Source organism: Rhipicephalus microplus, chromosome 2, assembly GCF_043290135.1.
Source record: "Rhipicephalus microplus isolate Deutch F79 chromosome 2, USDA_Rmic, whole genome shotgun sequence".
NCBI lineage: Eukaryota > Metazoa > Arthropoda > Arachnida > Ixodida > Ixodidae > Rhipicephalus > Rhipicephalus microplus.
In genome coordinates this window covers 118,281,998-118,298,075 of record NC_134701.1, presented here as the reverse complement: position 1 = coordinate 118,298,075, position 16,078 = coordinate 118,281,998, and positions in this window count along the sequence as shown.

Below are 16,078 nucleotides of genomic sequence, written 5' to 3'. Positions count from 1 at the left end.
AACCAATCTCTTCAAAGCTACATTACTTCAGCATCTAACATTATATGCATAAGTGATTTTAATGCTCCTGCTATTAACTGGCCATCTGTGACAGTCATTGGAAACGAAGTTTTCCTTAGAGAGAGCTGTTCAACATTGCGTTGTCATGTGGCTTTGAATAAATTGTTAAGTTATCAAATCGTAGTCGTGTTGTCGTTGATCTGGTTTTCGTCAATAGATCCGTAGCTATGTCCGGTTTTGAAATTGATATTACTGATACATATTGATAACGCTGCACTGTCATCAGTTCCTGGTATTGTTCCAAAATGCAGTTACAATTACTGCAGGTTTCGTCTTTTTAACTTCAATGAAGATGAAGCAATTACCGACACCCTTTGCAACTCTTTTTTTTAAATTTATTAAGCAATACTGCAGAACACCACATGGTCCATGCAGGATAGGCTGTGAATTGACCACAGCCTAAAGGAAAAAAACTTGAATCGCAATCACAGCAAAAAACAAAAAAGTAACGAGAAAAATGGGGACGCAAAATTGTCAGGTACAATCACGAAACTTAAAATAAATTTTCCAGTTCGCATACAAAATCAATGGAATAAAAACAGTAGAGAGTATACAGTATTCCATTCGGACACAGTTCTTGAAAACAACTTGTATTTATGCGATTATGTTTTAGTGCAAATTAGGGCAAATGGCCTTTTGTGGGTGTGTCTAGTCTTCCTAGCTGAGTGGGGACGTACACAGTTGGGCATAGTTACGTTTGTATTGTCACGGGCTAAGTAGATGCCTGAGGATGACGACGACGAAGTGCTGAACGGGAACGTGCTCGGACTGCAGCAGCGTCGTACGCATTAGCTCGCCAGTATATTCGCCAGTACACATTTGTTGATCAGAGTATACTTTATTCCCCGTAACATCATTGGTGGAAGGTGCGGGGTACCACTCGCTATACAGCCCAACGAGCTGGATCTTCGCAGCGGACGGCGCATTGCAGCTACCAGGATGACTGACCAGGCTACTCAATGTCAACAAGATCCGTCAGCCCCGCAGCCGATCGTTGTGGTGCAACCTCGTGACCCAGGTCCATTCAACGGCACAAGTGGCATAGACGTCGATGACTGGCTTGTTCAATATGAGCGCGTCAGCAGCAGCAACCATTGGGGTCCAACGCTTATGCTGGCGAACATCATCTTCTACTTGCATGGCACGGCAAAACTCTGGTACGAGACACATCAAGAAGAGTTGACTAGCTGGGACGTCTGTAAGCAGAAATTGCGCTATCTATTTGGGAAACCCATCGGACGTCAAGTGGCCGCAAAGAAAGAGCTTGCGACTCGTGCCCAGACATCCACGGAGCCGTACATCGCGTACATCCAGGACGTGTTGGCTTTGTGCCGCAAGGTCGACAAGGACATGCTCGACGAGGACAAAGTCGGACACATCCTGAAAGGAATTGCGGATGACGCCTTCAATTTTCTCCTGTGCAAGGACTGCTCCACGGTGGAGTCGGTCATCGAAGCATGTCGTCGCTTCGAACAGGCAAAAAGTAGGCGCATAGTTCACCGATTTGACCGCCTTCCCAACACGGCGGCTACGTCCTCTTGCGAAGATTTGCCCACACTACACCAACCACCAGCGCCAGAAAACGTCACCAGAATAGTCCGTCGGGAACTTGAGGCCATGGCTCCCGCTATGTCTAGCGTCAGCGCGCCAGGACACAACCTCGGTGCTGTTTCAATGATACAGGCCGTGGTTCGCCAAGAGATCGCAAATATGGGCATTTCGCCACCTCATCAAAATGCCTCTGCTACTTCCAGCTCGGCTCCAGTCGTTGCGGCTGCCACTCCGAACCGCACGTTCGCACCACGACGAAACCCAGCTGAATGGCGCACTCATGATGATCGGCCCATATGTTTTACGTGCCATCGGATAGGACACATCGCTCGCCATTGCCGCAGCCGGTGGACCTCATCACCTCGACCGAGCTTCTATGATTGGCGGCCTCGCTCTGAACGTGCACCTTATGCCCCGTCCTACCGTGCTGAGACAGGTGCAGAGTATAATCCAGAACGTCGGACCAGCCGCTCGCCATCGCCCGTGCGTCGTCAGTCCCGCTCGCCCCAACCCCGCCGTTCTCGGTCTCCTTACGACCGTCGCTCGGAAAACTAGCCGGTGCAGCCCCCGGAGGTGACGCTGCATACACGACTTGGACTGCAAATCCTCTGATTACTCCCGACCAGCGGTGCAACCTCCTAACAATTCTCGTTGATGATTTACCTATAACGGCTCTTATTGATACCGGTGCACAAATATCTGTGATGAGCTCAGACCTCCGCCGCCGCCTCCAAAAAGTTCTGACGCCTGCGATTGCACCTACCGTTCGTACCGCGGATGGGAGTACCCCTGCTGTGCTTGGAATGTGCACTGCGCGATTAACAATTTCTAAGCATCAAACTTCAGTTTTGTTCGCTGTACTGGAAAATTGCCCTCATGACCTAATCCTTGGACTCGACTTTCTGACTTCACACGCTGCGCTCATTGACTGTTCCAAAGGTCTTCTTCAGCTCGAACTACCATCCTTTTCGGAGACCGTCTCTACCAGCCCACCTCGTCTACGCTCTGTCGATTTCCTTAGACTTCCGCCGCAAGCCGCAGTCCAAGTCCAACTCTCGCCATATCCTGCAGTACCCGATGGTGATTATGTTGCTGCCCCGATTTCTGACGTCGCCATGACACGCAATGTTGCACTCCCCAACACGGTGGTTACCGTTAAGGACAACCGAACTTCGTTTCCCGTCCTCAATTTCGGCCTCTCAGCGCAAGTTATTCCTCGCGGCATGTCACTTGCGCATCTTACACCACTGGTCGACCACACAGTTTCCGCTCTAACCACCAATTCGCCACCCGATTTTTCATCAACGTCGTTCTCGTCACGTTCCTTTTCCGACCTTTTCAAGCCAATGCTATCTGACAAGCTCACCTCTGAACAAGTATCTGCTTTCTGCCGTGTGCTTGCTCCTTATCAGGACATCTTTGACTTCGGCGACCGTAATTTGGGCCAGACATCTGTAGTAACCCATCGCATCGACACCGGTGACGCTCGACCCATTCGCCGACGACCCTACCGTGTGTCAGCCCCGGAGCGTGCTATTATACAGCGAGAAGTCGATAAAATGCTTGATAAGGGCATAATCGAACCCTCATCTAGTCCCTGGTCCTCACCCGTTGTACTTGTTAAAAAGAAGGACAATAGCTGGAGATTCTGTGTTGATTACCGCCATCTCAACCATATTACCAAGAAAGATGTCTATCCCCTACCGCGCATAGATGATGCACTCGATTGCTTGCACGGTGCCAAATATTTCTCTTCAATAGACCTTCGCACAGGCTACTGGCAGATCGCTGTGGACGACAAAGACAGAGAGAAGACGGCCTTCGTGACTCCTGATGGTCTTTATCAGTTCAAGATGATGCCTTTTGGATTATGCAATGCCCCCGCGACATTTGAGCGCATGATGGACTCTCTCCTTCGAGGCATGAAGTGGACCATCTGCCTCTGCTATCTTGACGACGTTATTGTTTTTTCGACTACTTTCGACGACAATCTTACCCGTCTGTCCGCAGTGCTTGATGTTTTTCGACGTGCCAACTTGCAACTTAACTCGTCCAAATGCCGCTTTGGGCAACGCCAAATTTGCGTACTCGGCCATCTTGTTAACGCTGCGGGCGTTCAACCAGACCCTGCGAAAGTCCGAGCAGTTCGCGACTTCCCCACACCCCGCTCAGTCAAGGACGTCCGAAGTTTTCTGGGACTGTGCTCCTATTTCCGTCGTTTTGTCGAGAAGTTCGCTGAAGTAGCCCGTCCTCTAACCTGCCTCCTCAAAACGGATGTCGCATTCACCTGGGGCCAACAGCAAGCAAACGCCTTCTCGTCGCTCGTCGACATTCTCACCAATCCACCAGTCCTAGCACACTTCGACCCATCTGCTGCTACGGAGCTTCGTACTGACGCCAGTGGCCACGGCATAGGCGCAGTGCTCGCGCAGCGGCAACAAGGAATGCACCGCGTCGTCGCGTATGCAAGCCGTCTGTTGTCGCGCTCGGAAAAAAATTATTCCATCACAGAACGCGAGTGCTTAGCTCTCGTCTGGGCCATTGCGAAATTCCGACCGTACCTGTATGGCTGACCATTCTCAGTTATTACGGGCCACCATGCGCTTTGCTGGCTCTCCTCACTCAAGGACCCTACGGGACGCCTTGGTCGCTGGGCGCTGCGCTTACAAGAGTACACTTTTTCCGTATCCTATAAATCCGGACAACTTCACAAGGATGCCGACTGCTTGTCCCGTTACCCAGTCGATCCCCCTGACACGAGGGAAGATGAGCAAGAGGCCCTCTTTCTTTCAATTACCGACTTCACCGACACAGCTGCTGAACAACGCCGCGACCCCTCTTTGCGTGCTATTATCAATGGTCTGCACTCTCCCCACCCTGACCACTCCTTACAACTGTTCGTTCTTCACAACGACATCTTGCACCGCTACAACACCCGTCCTGATGGTGCTGAGCTTTTACTCGTTGTTCCTGTGCATCTTCGCTCAGACGTTTTGGCCCAGCTGCATGATGCCCCCTCCGCTGGACACCTAGGGGTGTCACGCACGTATGACCGCATTCGCCGCCGATTCTTTTGGCCTGGCCTCTACCGTTCTGTGCGACAGTACGTTGCGGCATGCGACCTCTGCCAGCGCCGCAAGACACCTGCTCTGAGACCTGCTGGTACCCTCCAGCCCATTGAAGTACCAGATGAGCCATTTTTCCGAGTCGGCCTCGATCTTCTAGGACCCTTTCCCGTGTCGGCCACCGGTAATAAGTGGATTGCTATTGCTACCGACTACGCAACGCGGTATGCCGTTACACGCGCCCTCCCCACCAGCTGCGCTACTGATGTAGCCGATTTCCTTCGTCATGACATCATTCTGCGTCATGGTGCTCCTCGTCAGTTGATCACCGACCGCGGCAGCTGTTTTCTATCTAAAGTAGTCGACGAGCTCCTGCGATCCTGCTCTACCCACCACAAGTTCACTACAGCGTACCATCCGCAAACCAACGGCCTCACGGAACGCCTCAACCGTACCTTGACGAATATGTTAGCGATGTACGTTTCCAAGGATCACAATGATTGGGACATCCACTTACCTTTCGTTACCTTCGCATACAACAGTTCACGTCATGATACAGCTGGATTTTCCCCTTTTTACCTACTGTTCGGTTATGACCCGCCTTTGCCCATGGACACCATGCTCCAATCTGACGCCGCCTCATCGACTGCTTATGCTCGTGATGCCCTGGCCCGAGCTGACATCGCCCGCCAAGTCGCCCGGGATCGTTTATGTGCCTCGCAGCTTAACCAAAAGAGTGCTTACGATCGCCGGCACCGCGACGTACAGTACTCTCCGGGGTCACTCGTCTTGCTGTGGTTACCATCACGTCGTGTTGGTCTCAGCGAAAAACTGATGTCCCGTTACGTTGGCCCCTACCGCGTCATACGCAAGGTCACCAGCGTGACCTATGAGATAGCTCCACTCCATACCACGTCAGTACCAGCTTCAGTCTTGACCGATATAGTGCACGTCTCACGGCTCAAGCCATACTTCTCACGCCCCGAGAATTGATCGCACCGGGACGGTGCTTCTGCCGCCGGCGGGTAATGTCACGGGCTAAGTATATGCCTGAGGATGACGACGACGAAGTGCTGAACGGGAACGTGCTCGGACTGCAGCAGCGTCGTACGCATTAGCTCGCAAGTATATTCGCCAGTACACATTTGTTCATCAGTGTATACTTTATTCCCCGTAACAGTATTTGCGCTAAGACAATTAAAAAGAAAAAGCAAGCTTTTGATCTTTCTGCGCAATTTTAATGAAGAGATGCTGTGTTTCCTCATTATTGAGGAAGGCGAGTCAGTCATTCTATACCTAATAAACATAAAGCGCACTGCTTTTCTTCAAACCCATTCTAGTTCTGCAGCATCACTTTTGTTGTATGGTCCGAGTTTCCGTTTCAGAAACCACAACTTTTGCAGCGTGGAGATACAAGTAGCCAATATATGTGATGACCAGGTTACTGTGTTGTCAATGTTGACACCTAGATACCTACATTTGTCTACCTCCTGTGTATAACACTGATTATTAGAGTAAGTGAACGTACTAGGCATTTTCTTTCTTTTGTAATAAGCAGAAGTATTTCAGAGATAAGTATGAGTGATGTGAATACATTTTCTACTTTTTTTCGAAGGCTTTGTCAGTCAGTGTGTCAATCATTCCATTCCTCTAAAAACAAAGAGAACTAACACTGGTATACTCTTCATGACTAGGGATATTTTATATTTGTCACGTCGTGTGACCAGACTCTGTTGCTTAAAGCACCCAGGTAACTCGAGAAAACTTCAACAGTTGGTTAGTGGTGCTAAAACAGAAGCATGTGCTCTAATGAAAGCTGCTAAAACATTACTACAAAGTTACCTCACCGAAGCTAATGAAAAAGAACTTTCGTAAATTCTGGAAGGCTATCCTACCATTTGGTGTTCATCACACACTATTACAATCAACAATGTATCAGTTTCTGATGCAGGGATACCAGCTTCAGTCTTCAACACCTACTTCTACCTAGTCTTTATGACTGACAACTCATGAATTCCTGCTTTTTATTCCCAATCTCTTGCTGGAATCGACGATGTGTCAGTTTCACTTGAGGGCTTGCTCAATCTCATTTTACGCTTAGACACAAAACATCATGTCCCCCGATAGCATCCCGACAGCTTTCTTAGTTAAGTATGCTCTTTGGTTTGGTCGATACTTTTCACTTCTTTTCAAGAAATCTCTCTCGTGAGCAACAATTCTATTCTCGCAGAAACGTCCTTCCATTCTTTCCCTATTTAAATCAGGTAATGCTCAACTATTAGGCAATTAGAGACTCCTCTATTTAACAGAGCATTCTTGTAAACTGCTAGAGTATAATACTCTCAAACACTACATAGAATTTCTTGAAACCAACTATATTTTGAGCACTTCCCAGCATGGTTTAAGATGTTGTAGCGCCACTACGCAACGCACAGAAATCGTTCATCACATAAGCAGCTCTTTAGACTTATGTGACTAGGTTGATACGATATTATTTGCCCTTTATTTGCTCGAATAACCTGTTTTTAGATGCACCATTACTTCTTGCTGTTATTCATTAGAACTAACTTCCCAACAATATTGTCTTATCAAAAACACGATGAATTTGTTTACAAATTAAAGCTTCATCTTGGTGTTTGAACGACGTAGTATAACCGACCCAGATGTACATGTGCTTATTTAATGACTTTATAGCACGCTGTATAACTCGCTTACTTAACAATGATCAGTATTGTTTAGCATATAAATGTTCAGCCTCACTTGTTCTTATATTACGCCTTTCTTTTGAGTGTAGTTTTGATTTAAAATTACTTTTCTGCCATTTTGCACATTATTTATACGTTCTTATTGACTTATTCATACCTCTTATTACTTTATTGTTCGTGTTAGTTTTTATATATGCATACTATTACCCCTCCCCCTATGTAATGCCCTCGGGTCTTTAGGGTACATGAATGAATAAATATGCATTGGTTTTGCCAAGGCCTTCGACACTGTCCCTAAGCTTAAACAATTGCAGAAATTGTTTGCCATAACGAATCATTGGCTGGCTCGATAGCGACTTTCTTTTGCAGCGTCCACAATATGTTTGCTTCAAGTCGACTAACTAGCCTTCGATGCCGCTTTCATGAGGACTTCTGCAGGGTTGTGTGTTATGGCCCATCTTATTCCTACTTTATATTATTGACCTCTCCTTACAAACGTGCTTGCTTGCTTGTTCCTTTCTTTTGTGGCTCTCACCCACTAAGGGGGATTGGCCAAGAAGCCGGTGGTTAATGCAAGTCAATACCTATACATTTTCTAGATTAGGGGAAAATGATTACTGTGTTTTGACTGTGAAATTAATTTGGCGCAATGTCAGAAAAAAAGAAGAAAAAGGGGGGGGGGAGAAATAATAGAATTTGTTGAATATCTGAGGTGGAATCGTTATATGAAATTCTCCTGAAAGTTGAATCATTGCAGTGTATCAGCTAAATATTAAGTGGTAGTGTGGCTAGTAAAATTCGAGAGCTGATCCCTGACTCAGCAAGGTAATCTTTTTGTGTTATATATGAATTCGCAGAGAGCCCCGCAGATGTTCCTGTCGCTGTGTCCCAATAAAGTGGCCCCAAAAGACAAAATATTGGGAGTAATAAGTGATATTCCTAACTTTTTGAATGAAATTTCGAAGCAGTTTTTTCTTTGATTTTTGAATCGGTGACATGTGATAAGAAAATAATCGGTATGTTCAGGTTTGTTACAGCTTGAGCACAAAGGGGATGGCACCAGACCAGACCTGCTTAAGTAGAAATTAAGAGGTGGTACACGGCAACGTAATTTTGTTATCAAGACTTCCAATTTACGCGTGGGACACCATTTATTATTCCATGTGAAGTGCAGGTGCGAGAAATCTGGATTCGGTATCATGATTTTTGATGAGTCTTCAAGAAGGGAAACTTTTCTAAACCTCGCTGCTCTTACATAAGCTGTAGGAGGCATGATTGGCACAATCGGAAGATCAAGACTTTTGTGAACATACGCCTTTTTGCCGAGGACTTCGTCTTCCATCACAATGTTAAATGTCTACTGCTCATGCTATTCTCAAAAATTATTTTTCTCAAATTAGTAGTTGCTCCAAATCTTGGCAAATGAATAATAACTTCTCCAAGACAGTCATTGTGTCATTTACCAAACATACATGCCCTTTGACTTTTGACTACGGTTTTTATGAAGTTAGTTGTTATAGGGTGTCCGAATATAAAAATCTTGGTATTCTTATGGCAGATAATTTATCGTGGTCCAAAAACATCTATCGCGCTTGTAACAAAGCCCTTAAAAGTTTCGCTCATTTAAATCGTGCCTTGCTTCTCAAGAAACCAATCTGCTTCACTACAAAACTCTTAACCGCCCCATTCTTGAATACGGTAGTAAGGTTCGGAGCTCCCATAAGAATTGTGTTATCAACAAACTTGAATCTCTTTAAAAAAAGCCGTGCACTTTATATGCAACATTCTCTTTCCCAGCTAGGTCTCACGACACTTGCGAAGCGTCACCATGTTGAATGCCTATTTTTTTTTACAGCTTCCTCAATTCTCGCTTCAACATTATAGAATCATATGTCACTTTTTGAGATCTTTTTCTATGAGGAGTGACCGCACCTTAAAAATGCAACTTTTTCATCGACATTGACATGTCCGAATACAGCTTTTTCCCGTCAACCTATAGAAGCCTAGAATATTCTGCCAGAAAGGCTCGTTCGCTATCATTTCAAGAATTTTCGAAAGCCTGTTCCTGAATGTTGATTTGTTCCGGTTGTTTTTGCTTTTTTTCCACTTTTACAAAAACCCTTTGAAGCTGAATTATGTAAAAATAAATAACTATCTATAAAGAAACAAATAATAAAGACGTCTCCGGTAGTGGGTTCATGATGACGGCACCAGGGGTCGCCTCCCGTGGACCCTTCATGTTGAGTCGAACAATGGCGACGCCACCTTCGCGTTACCTAGTGTTGGCTATGTTGCTAGATTGTGTTGTAATATTGTTTAATGTTGTTTTCGCATGTCACCTTTCACGTATTTAGTCGGCTGTTGATTTCGTCATTTGTAATTATAGTTGAATAAATCTGTACGAATGTTTGTTTTGTCCGATCGAGTCTGCTGTGTCCGTGTGTGCTGAGAGTGGCCTTCTCCTTCCGAGGCCCTACATATTATAACCCAAGGGCACCTCTTAGACAAAAATGCTGGTGACGCTGCACTTGCGCTGTTTCCCGCCATCACCTCTGCACACCGAAATTCTCACACTGAGGTATCTGCTCCTCTTATGTTAGATAAGCTGTGAATCCAGGCAGAAGAAAAGTACAATACAGCGATCATTACATGAGTTATTATTGCATAGGTTTGAGTAGATGCGTTTACGCTTTTGAACATGGTACTATACAAAAATGTTAAATGATAACCTTGGGGCCTGATCCGGAAAAAAAACCTAGGTATCCTGAAAACACTTTTAGTTTTCCAGCAGGTCTTAGGCGCACTCATGTGTTATTCTTAGGATGCTGTTGCATAATATTATTCTTACCGCACCACTTTATCAGCGTTGTTCAGAATAGTGTACACAAAGATGGCGTTCCTTGCGGTTACCCACTATTTTTCGTCATTTAACGCTGTTGGCCAAAACATAGCGTGCGGCGCTTGCGCAATGGCGACAAGTGATAATGCAACGTTTTGCGTATATTGCTCCGTATTAGCCCATATTAGCCCTTCATATTAGCTTGCCAGAAACCAGTTAGTCCTGCTTTAAATAAAGAAAAGAAAACGTTATAAACTGCCAGGTCAATATTATTTCTTTTATTTCAGTAATAATAATGACAACAATAGTATTTACCAGTAGCTGATAATATGATGTGGAGTTTAACGTTCAAAAACCACCATATCATTAAGAGAAACACTGTTGTGGAGTGCTCCGGAAATTTCGACCACCGGGGGTTCTTTACACTCCATGCGAATTTAAGTACACGGGTCTACAGCATTTTCACATCCATCGAAAAAGCAGCCGCTGCACCCGGGTTTTCATCCTGCGGGTCAGCAGCCAAGTACAGTCGGGTGCGATTTGAAGGTTATCACGCGAGCGTCTACCGGCTAAGCATCCAGGGGCCCTAGCGGAACGTTTAGGAAAAATAAAAATCAAATTTCGCTTTCTTCTCTCCATAGTTGACTGTTCTTTGTTACGACAATCACCCTGTTGATGAACTCGTTCCCCCCTTTCTCTCTATTCTAAGTGTTCCATTCGTTGCGATCAAGCGTAACTTGGTAGGCTGTTATCTTTCCGCACGACAACAACGTTGGTGGGAAAGCACTTGTCAACCTTCATTTGAGTGACGTGCTATGTCGCGCCAAATATAAGCATCGCATTGTAATACTGACTTCACCAGCCAAGCCAATAGAATTGTGCCAAATGTTTTCGCACAGGGGTTTCAATGCTGCAATGCTGGATGTGACCCCACACCACATGTCGCAAGAAAATGCCTCGATGGCTTACATAAGAGGAACGCCGTGAAATTATTTCTTTGGAAAGGTATGTCTCATCGAGAGATTTCCCGTAAGCTGAACCAGCCACAGAAGACAATCAACTGCATTCTTCGAGCATTATAACAGGAAAACCGCTTGGAAGATGCACCACACCAAAGGAGGCCTAGAAATACAACTGAGGAGGAAGATGCCTTGATAATAGCTGCCGTGGTCAAAGACCCTTTCTTGACAACAAAGAAAAATAAAGAAGAGCTTGGCCTTTCCCTCAGTCTTTCGGCTATCCGATGAAGACTTCGTGCTGACGGTCTAAATTGCCACGTGGCGGCTAGAAAGCCGCTTTTGACGAGTGAACATTGAAAGAAATGTTTGGACTTCGTGCGTCAGCATGAACATTGGAGGGCTAAAAACTGGCAGCAGGTCATCTTCAGTGATGAATCAACGTTCACCTCTTGCTGGAACCACCGACTTCGTGTTTGGAGACTCCGTGGCAGCCGGTGAGGTTTATTTTGCTTCTGTATAATTTTACACAGACCGTGGTTCGGCACCGCTCTTAGGTTTAGGAGCGTACTCATAATCATTATAATTCCGCAGCAGCATCACCCTGACGAGCCTAACTGCAGCAAAAGTCTCTCCCATACTACTCTAGATAACCCGGTCCTGTTGCCGGCCATGGTCCCGTAATTCACTCGAGCTTCTCAATCTCTTGTAGCACCGAAAGGCGGGCGAGTTGGAACTTATCCATAGTGGGCAGCGCACAAAAGGAAACACACAAGAGAAGGAAACAGGACAAGCGCTGGTCTAACAACTGAAAGTTTTATTTGAAAGAAAGCATAAATATACATGTGTACACAGAAAATCAAGTGCTACGCAAGATTACTTCCGATCAATGAAACCAATCTCCTGTTCAGATAAAGAAACAGATGGCTGGCTAACGCAAATGCCAACACTCTTCGCCATGTGGTAAGCCTCAGCAATCTCATGTGGTAAGCCTCAGCAATCTCATCATAATCAAAGGACACGTGAGATTGCTGAGGCTTACCACATGGCGAAGAGTGTTGGCATTTGCGTTAGCCAGCCATCTGTTTCTTTATCTGAACAGGAGATTGGTTTCATTGATCGGAAGTAATCTTGCGTAGCACTTGATTTTCTGTGTACACATGTATATTTATGCTTTCTTTCAAATAAAACTTTCAGTTGTTAGACCAGCGCTTGTCCTGTTTCCTTCTCTTGTGTGTTTCCTTTTGTGCGCTGCCCACTATGGATAAGTTCTCAATCTCATCCGTCGAACTTATTTTCTGCCATGCCGAGCTGTGCTTGTCTTTTCTTGCAATCCACTCTGCTACCATTATTAACATTGATTTTCCTTCTTTCTCATTTCATGTTCGGTCCACTTTTCCGTTTCGACTAGTCAGTAACTCATGTCTTTCTCTGACCCAGTATGCCATTTTCGTGGTTCGACGAAAGGGTATTTACATAGTTACCACGCTGTGAATGTTGTGCGTAGGAAACGGATTTATCACTTTTATTGCAGGTATGAGCATGAAAACAATCACAGTGTTGGTGCAAGCGGGCGTGTATCATTCAACGTCTCGGGCACAATAACATATGCCAGTCTGGGTCCGCTCTTCCGCATCCCCGGAAGGCTTATGGCCGAAGTCTACAATGAGATCATCGACGATGTTCTCCTACCTTTCGCCATCAATGGACCATTTCCTGACGGATCATTTTATTTCCAACACGATGGCTGCCGTGTTCACAATGCACCCACAGTGCAAAAAAAATTTAACTGCTTCTGGCATTGCACAGCTCTGCTGGCCTCCTAGAAGCCCCGACCTCAATATCATTGAAAATGTTTGGGGACTAATGAAGGCACGATTGGCTCGCGCCAATTTCACAAACAATGACGAAGACACTTTGTCGAAACATGTTGAGATGGAGTAGAATGCTCTCAGACAAGACCCTGATTTGATGAAATCTCTCTTTGCTTTTATCCCGAAAAGGCTAAACGACGTGAAAGAGAGCTCGGGTGGCGTACCGAAGTATTGATTAAGTTGTTAGCACTAAATGTACTGTAACAGTAAGTTTACAGAGACCCCTGAGTTTTTTCGTCTCTAATTAGGAATATTGGATAATAATTTTTCTAGTGTCTGCAAAAAACATCTCTTTTTCAGATGTTCCTTTGTTTTGAAGATATAAAATAGGTCGTGCTCTCTCGTCCAAAAATCGCGATGCTCTGAGTCCCTCAAACTTCTCGACGACCGTGAACCAAAAATAAATCATGTTTCAAACAATCCTTCTTTCTATTTTTTGTTGAATACGTGACTCTGCAAAACAAAAAACAAAATTGAAAGTGAAGAGACCCCACACCTTATGTAGTAATCACGGGCAGTATTTGTCACGGCAGCAGTGAAGTAATGCACACGCTAGATGCCGCCTTCACGCTGTCAGATTACTGATAATAGCGAAGAATGCGTTGCTTGAAATACCATCCCCTTTTATTATCAGAAGCAAGTAAAGAAAAAAAATAAAAAACACCTTCTTTGGACGGGAGTGACCGCCGCTTCAGGAACAGCAAAAAAAGTGAGGGACGCCTGCCTACTGCTTCCATCTCCTGAAAAAAAGAATTCTGGGCCGTGGCGCTGTTCTCGCTCTTGGTCGATGCTCGCGCGATTACCTTCATATTGCACCCGACTGTACTTTAGCCACAAGACTGCCGCGAAGAGACAATATTTGCTATTAGCACCAGTAACTTGCAATATCAATAGTTTTAGTTTGTAGAGTTATGATAAACGCATCATAGGGACCGATGTCAGAAATTGGCTTTGGCACTGCAGATGTACATGCTGGACCAGATGCGAGAAATGTTCAGCGTTTTTACGCACCTAACCAAACACATGGAAATGGCACTAGAAAGGCGAAAAAATAGCAAGAAACGCCGGAATACGTTTCCGCTGCCGACAGGAGTCAAACTCAGCTGAGGCGTGGCAAGTCGAGATAGTTGATCGGCTCCGCCTGTCTCACCGAAAGCCACACGGCACGATGTCTTAGCGCGAGAACGGTTATCTTCGTGACACGAGAGAGACAGCGCTGGTAGACGACAGCCAGAAATCGATCGCATCCGGACTGGACAGCGTCGCTTCGCAATAGTGTGTAATACTTCGCTATGTTTATATTTAAGTCTGTTTTATATCGCTGCATCACGCTACAAAGATAGTAAAGGAGGTGTCACCTTGGACGAATTTAAACTGCAAAAGAGGCGCATTCCTTCCATGAGTTGTATTAAACAAGGCCTTCGGTGTGAAACAAGCACCAGCGATGGACATTTCTTCTGTAAAAACGCCATGTCTGCAAAAAACTCCATGTCTTTCAGTGGAATTGTTTATTTAAACGGTATACTATATATGTATACGTCATAACTTGCTGCACAAAAAACAAAACATATAAATTATGGTGAACTACTCCCGCAAATGTTTTACGTGCAGTATTTCCATTACAGCAATTACCGGAATACCCAAAGGCGTGGCTTCAGTGTGGCCTCTGGTGCATGAAAATCACGAATAGACGTTTCCTAGATAAAAGAAAATTGATCACCCATACCCTCCGCCGCAGAAAATCACAAGCAATATGTCCTTTTTAACATCAATGTCACTCCTGATCAATTAGCACAAACATGCAAATCTCACACAGCAGCTTACAGATGGTGCTATGCCTGCAAGCTCTAGAATGAGGTATATTCTGTATTTCTTTTTTGAACGCTAGTTAGCACAAAGTTCGTTTCTTAGAAATAAATAAGATGTATAAGGAACTGTTTCATTGATTTGGAAGCGATTTCAGGATAATTGAATCTAACCACATATTTCAGAAAGCAGGGAAATGAGGAATCGTATATCTCACAAAGCAATTATCATAATTAATGGGCTCGGACATTCGAACTACTGTCTGTGAACACTAAACTCCGCTAGGCGAAGTAAGGGAAAAAAGAGAGGATAAAAATAACCAAATCAAGTGAGAAAAAAAAACGAAGATGAAGACAAAAAGAAGCATAGAACCAAGTAGGAAGGTAAAAATAATAAAAAATCACAGCATATCCACGAACTGAATGATGATGAGTGGGACGACGCATCTATCAGCCCGTCCGTGCTCCCGACCGTCTGTTTGCCCTTGCTTCCCTCCGTCCGCGCGACCATCCATGCATCTATCCATGTTGCGTCCGTCTGTCCACGCGTCCGTCCGTGAGTCAGTCCATCCATCTATCAGCTTGTCTGTCAGTTCGTGCGTCTATCCGTCCGTACGTCCGCATGTTTATCCATCCGTTCATTGTTCTGCTAGTCTGTCTGTGTGTTCGTCCATGTGTCCATCTAGCGAACACAAGTACCGCCATCTCCCATCTTGCATTCCCTGTGCTACGCGGGTATGTGCCACCGGTGGTTACGTACTACTACGTACACACATACAAGGGATGGACAGACCGACGCCTTAAGGAGCTTCGCCTCTAGAAAAACTGCCAGGCCTGCGCAGAACTCAAAGCACAGTCACAGCGCAAACTGTGAGCGCAGCCTTTCAGAGCCGTTCTTAAGCATTCTTTTAGTAACTGCTACAAGCACATTTGTAGGATACCCCCTAGCCAGAAATCATCATACTTTTTGCGCAATATTCATACACTCACTATGTCACTTTCCTTCTTTTTTTGTAGAAGCGTGCTGCCTGCAGATGACTCGCAAGGATTTTTCTGCAATTTTTGGATGCTGTGGCTGACGACGATGAATAACTATACCTGGATCTTTTGCGTTTTAGTTTTTTTATACATGTATATTTTACACCAAGACTGAAGTAACTAGGTGAATAAGAAAGGGGGAGCACAATCGGTAAACGCTCTTAAATTATGACTGGCATATTACC